Consider the following 6,426-nt stretch of genomic DNA (forward strand, 5'->3'; position numbering starts at 1 on the left):
TTGCTGTATTGATGATCATGTATAGACGGTGAGCAATTCGACGGTGATGAAGACTAGTATTTTGATGACCAGTGGGACTAGCAGGAGTTTGCTGAACAAGGCAAGTATAGCATGGGATCATCCTTATTGTCGTATTCACTGTTTATCACTTTGATCATATGCATGAGTCTACCTTGATAACCGTAGGGATTTTCCTAGCAGTTGAAATCTTGATTCCTTGTCACCTATGGGTTTATGCATTGGGTAGTGTGATGCTAGTGCTCAAACAATGACCATGATCTTGTAACTTGACTAATGGTATATGCAATAAACACTAAAAGATGCTTTTTAGCAATAAGAACAAAGGGGCTAAAGCATAATTTTTGTGATGCTCTAGATTCCTCTCCTTAAGGACTTATCTATAAGCGATCATCCGAGACTTACAGTACAACCATGAGAGCTACATGGCTCTGGCTTTAGTTAAGTATGAAGATCTTTTCTAGCTTGTTAGTGGTCTGACAGTACAATCGTGAGAGCTTGTTAGAGGTCTGACATGTTGGGAATAGTGCGACCTCTGTTGTTTTGAGTTCTTCTGCATGAGTGTGCCATTTTAAACAGGGGCTATATACCTGCCTGCCACTAAAACCTATTGGCCCTAACTTGTTAGATGAACTTTTGAAAGACTTCATAGTGTACCTTTCCTGCTCACCTTGGAAGTATTATGGGATTCATGACCTAGGCAAATGGGAATCATGACTCACGGTGAAAGTGTACAACCTCTGTAGAGTATAAAATTGGTATATCAGCCATGCTCACGGTAATGAGCGGCCTTGGACCCTTATGGAATAGATGATCATTGATGATAATTATGTTTATGCTATTCATTATTCATGTTTACCTGATCATGTGTATATTTGGGTTTATGATAAACTTGTTGCTACTCAATTGCTTAAAATTGTGATTCATTAAAAGCTAAATGCAGTTAAGCCAGTGTCTCCCTTTTGAGCCTCATGAACCCCATGTTATTCTTATTGAGTACGAGATGTACTTATGCTTGTTTATTTTTCATTACTTGGATAAAAATCACAGATGGGTAATAATGCAATGGTTATGAGGATTTTCCTGAGGATTACTAGTCTTGCGATCTACCAGTCGACCGTCCCTGTGGCTATGGAGGCACCATGGAGTTACTAGTTATTTATTTCTGCTTGCTAAGACTTTGATACTTATGTAACGGATTAAATAATCGTGATGTAATAAAGCATTGTGCTTGCTATTCTCATTTAATTTATCTCTATATGGTGTAATTGATTCCTGGGCACACATGGTTTTATATCTAGTTTTGTCTTAAAAATTGAGTATGACAAGATGTGGAGAGGGCTATTTTAATGGCATCAAGACATAGCTCGAGTTGACCTACCTCACACATTGCTTCAGAATACAGGTTTCCAACCTCCCTCCTTTCATGGATAAGATTTCGGACATCCTGACAATCATATGACTCAGAGGATGAAGATGAAGATACCATGGACTCAGCAAGATGTGCTTCAATAGCGTGCACATTCGAGGGTTCTCCCACCTCCACCAGAGCTGGCCAATGTACCGTAGCATGAGAGGTAGCCCTGCATATTCAAAGGATTAATGCAAGGCAGCCATAGAGATTTGCAACATCATTCCCACTCACCCCTTGGCAACAAAGAGGGACACAAAGGCACGGAGGTGGATCTGTGGCTTCTAGAGTTTCCTCCCTTGGACACTTGCCATGAGTCATTGTTTAGAAGAGAAGACTGGAAGGAGGAAAGGAAGAAGAAAAGATTTGTCACAACACAACAAATGAACACAAGCAGTATTCCTTCTACTCTGCCTTGCCTCCAAATTTATAGCCCTAGGGGACCTCTATAGTGGGTTCATCGAGTTACAAGCGAGATTATTGCAATCAATATGGAATTTCCAACCGGCCGAGAGCACCATGAAAGGATAGGAATAAAGATGGCTTGGAATGAGAATTTTTGAACAAAAGTATATTTTATTCCAAAATTAGGGGCATGTGTTCACACCGAAATTTGGAAAGATACATAGGAAGCCCAAAACTTAGGGAAGCATGTGTGAGTGTTGAATGTCCCAACTTCCAACACCGTCCCCACCACTTATTATGCCAGGAACCATAGTATACCTCGTCTTCCCTGATGCGTGTTCCCTAGATCATGCATCTTAACTGCACTAACACTACTACAGATTGATATATCACTGTCGCTATTTTCACTGTCGTAGTGACAAAAGCGATGGTGGTATACTTCAACCTCCGGTTGGACCGATAGCGATGCCTCCTAAGGTAGGAAAACTGGTAGTTGAAACTTCTAGCACCCACGGGTTAACAATAGATGCGACAGTGGTATTTTCTCTATTGTATCAAAAGCTGAGCTGACTGGGATAGACGGTATGGTTGTCGGCCCTACATGATTGTTTGGTGTACCTATGGTAGTAAATTCAGCGTGAGTTATTTCCCCATTTCCCAACTACCAACAACACAATTGCATCACCATTACTTTCCTACAGAGTATGCCTCGTCTTCCCTGATGCGTATTAACTGCTCCTCTCTGCTTCTCCATCTTCAAGGTTGGCCTATTTAAGCCAGGGCTGGATGAGCTTCTTGGCAATCCACACACTCCTTGCTCCTTAGATATAGATAGATATAGACAAAGCTCTTGAACCAATCATCTATATTTTCTTCATTGCCATGGTGCTCCTTGTCCAACTCCCTCGACGGCAGCAGCGACATTGGGAGAAGGCCTTCAAGATTGGGTACTACCAACATCTAGGAGCAACGGGGGCTACTCGATTTAGGTGCTAGTGGAAGTTTTGCGATTAAGGGGGTTCACTTATTTGGGCAAGCCAAGGGGTACTGAATGCACTTTGGTATCCCTGGATCGCCTTGCGCATTTCTTGTACTACCAATTCACCATCCCGGTGCCCTAGCGATCCTCCTTCCTCTAGAGCAGCAGTGATGACAGCGGTGCTTCTCTTCCATGCCTCCTCTTCTTGCCTCTCTCTTGGCCGTGAGAGGTGCACATAAATGCCTCTATCTCACTCATGCTCGTGACCATGAGAGGTGCAGCAAGGAAGGTAAAGCACATCACTGAGATGCTCCTCTTCTTGCCTCTATCTCTCTCACGCTTGCGACCATGAGAGGTGTAGCAGCAGGGAAGGTAATGCACCTCACTAAGATGCTGGTGGAAGTGTTGCGAGGTGCTGCCACATCCCTAGCTTCCACTGCCTGTCTCCAGACTCAACTATGGGATATACCTATGCTCGATAGGTCTTTGTTATTGTACACCCAGTAGTCTTCGATAGGTCTTTGTTATTGTACAATTGTGGAATGTAACTGAAGTTATTAAGGAAATTGTTGTGATGATTGTTACTATGTCATTTATATATAGTTTTTGCCTTAAAAACAATTAATAATTGAATGGTTGTGATGCTTGTTACTCTATTTTTGAAATGTCATAGTATTTGCCTTGGCTACACAGACGTGAGATAAAGCACCTCACTAAGATGGTGCTGGGGTGGAAGTATTTGCCTTGGTTTATTTGCAAATTGGTTTGCTATGTTTGCAAATTGTCATTATTGCAGCTCCCATTGCCATTTCATACGGTGATTCAGCATTAGTGTTAGATCACAAAGTGCAAGGAATCAAATGGTCCACGTCGTCTTCCCTGCTCCATCGCCCATGACTCATGTGGCTGGCGTGGATGTCACAGACCTTGACTGTTGCCTTCCCCACTCGTGCCTATAATGCTTGTTACTATGCCATTTATATATATATTTTGCCATAAAAAACAATTAATAACTGAATTGTTGTGATGCTTGTTACTCCATTTTTTTGTGTCGTAGTATATTTGTTACTGTGGATGTCACGGACCTTGACTATTGCCTTCCCCGGTCTTGTTATGTCATACGCTATACATGTCATTAGGTTCTATTTTAGATGAGGATGAAATGTGGTAGGGAATCAAATGTTCCAGGGAATCTGAACCGCATCGTGTTCACCGATCCATCACCCGTGAATCGTGTGGGTGGCCATGGATGTCATGGACATTGACTGTTGCCTTCCCCACGCGCGTCTTGAGGTGGGGCTATTTAAGCTAAGGTAAGGGGAGCCGCTCTAGCAAACTCCACTCCTTCCTCCCTTAGCATAAAAAATAGAGAAAAAACCTTGACCATCGCCACGGCCTCACTCCTAGCTGGCCTTTTATCCTCATTAGAAGTTTGCACCAACATGAGACGCAATGTGCTAATGCCAACTTCTGGTGAGGGTAAGAGGATGTCCATGAGTGTTTCTCATGAAGCTATTGTGAGTTGTGCCAAACAAGCCCTACGAGATGTGCCAAACAAGTCTCCCATTGCTATGGCCTCGCTCCTAGTCCCCTCTTATCCACATCAGAAGTTTGCACCAACGTGAGACACATTGTGCTAATGCCAACTTTTGGTGAGGATAAGAGGACGTCCATGAATGTTTCACATGAAGCTGTTGTGAGCTATGGTGCTAGTTATTGTATTGTTTATATATAGTTTTTGCCTTAAAAACAATTAATAATAATTGAATCGTTGTGGTGCTTGTTACTCCATTTTTTTAAGTGCCGTAGTATTTGCCTCAGCTACATAGATGTGAGATAAAGCATAGGTGGTTTGGATCCAAAGGCATAGGGGGACCGTACCTTGCGCTAAATAGGCAAGTGGTTCATCATTTTGTCTCCCCTAAACCACATGGTTAACGCTAGAGGGGCCGTGCCGCGTGGTCGAGTCAATTTTTCTCCGTCCGACTTCCAACACTGTTCCATCACCATTACTTCTGCTAGGAGAAGCATGCTCCACTAAGGTCGTGCAAGACGTGGCATCACCTTAACTCCTGCTCTCACTCAGTGCAATCGTAGGGAACTCCAACGGGCGCCTATCTCACCCATACTTCTATAAAAGCGGAGGCTAAGGCCTCGAAGCCAGTACATGATTCCTTTCTAAACTCGTTCTATCTTCTTCATCCGGTGCTTCGCCTTGATTCCCCATCTTTCATATCGCATCCAATGGCGGATCAGGCAACAAAGCGCCCAATGAAAGAGTTATCAAAGATTGTCTCGCTCAATCCCGCATTCATGCGATGCTGCGACAAGATAGGGAGGGCAGCTCGGCGACGCCGCCACTGGAGAGCCGATCCCTGCTTCTGGCTATCTCCTCGAACAATGATAGGGAGGGGGTGGATGATGTCGTCACATTGGTGGAGCAGCTAGATGTGGCCACCTCTACCCTCCACGAGGAGAGCCAGGAGGCGAACCGGCTGCGCCTCTCCATTGCCGCTGTGAAGCAAGAAATGGCCACGGCAGAGCTTGCCGCTGCCGAGGCCTAGGCGTGCCTCGCTTGTAAGGCATTTGGCATGATATGATCTTGCTCTTTCACTTCGTGCGATGTCATGTCTTTAGTTGTAGCATTTTCTTGTCTCCTTTTCAGTCGTCCAGGAGCAGCTGATCGTCACGTAGGGTGAGGCAGCGGAGATGATCCACCTTTGCTAGGTAGCCGAGGACAACACCCGTGTCTCCTCCCAAATGGCGGCAGAGAGCAACATGCGCTACTAGGAGCTCCACGCGGTAGTAGGCAATGCCATTTGCATGCTTTCACCTCCTACGCTTGTGGGGAACTAGGGATGACCCTGGCAGACCACCTCTGCACCATGTCACCGCAGGTCATGGAGGTGGCCATGTACTGATTCACCTAGGAGCAGCTTCGGCCATGGCCGCCACCCAGCTTTAGCTGGGTGAGGACCTAACCATGGTGGAGCCGAAGTTCCTAGGAGAGATGAGCTATCGGTAGTGCGAGAACCTAATCGGCGAGTTCTCCACTATGGGCAATGGCGTCTTGGCCATGGTGGATGTAGAGGACATCATTCGTAACGCTCCCCGCGAGTAGTTTGATTATAACATGCCTCTGCATTCTGAATAAAAATGTTCATAATATTTAGTAGTTATTACTTTGAGTTCATCTCTGTTTGCTATGACTGTGTAACACCCAAAATTCTACTGCAATTAGCAATTAAATTCTTGCCCTATTTATACATTTCTAGGTATTTCTAACATAGGCCAAATAATAAATATTGTATAAATGAAATAAACTATAAGTTTAGAAACTTGTTTGTTGCATTCATGCCGAATCATATGGTTTTTTTTGATTGAGTGTAGGGCTAGATGATTTGAAATTGAATTCAAAAACTTATTTGAATTTGGCTTAAAAACAAAAATGGAGAAAATAGAATTGGATAGAAATTTGATTTGGAAAAAAATTCACCTTCTGGCCTAACTCCAGCCAGCCCGGCCTTCTTCCTCCCCCATCCTGGCCTGCCTTGCCCGGCGACGGCCCACTCGGCGGCTGCCCCGCACTGGCGCGCTGGCCCGCACCCCACGT

This window comes from Miscanthus floridulus, chromosome 11, assembly GCF_019320115.1.
Source record: "Miscanthus floridulus cultivar M001 chromosome 11, ASM1932011v1, whole genome shotgun sequence".
NCBI classification, from domain to species: domain Eukaryota; kingdom Viridiplantae; phylum Streptophyta; class Magnoliopsida; order Poales; family Poaceae; genus Miscanthus; species Miscanthus floridulus.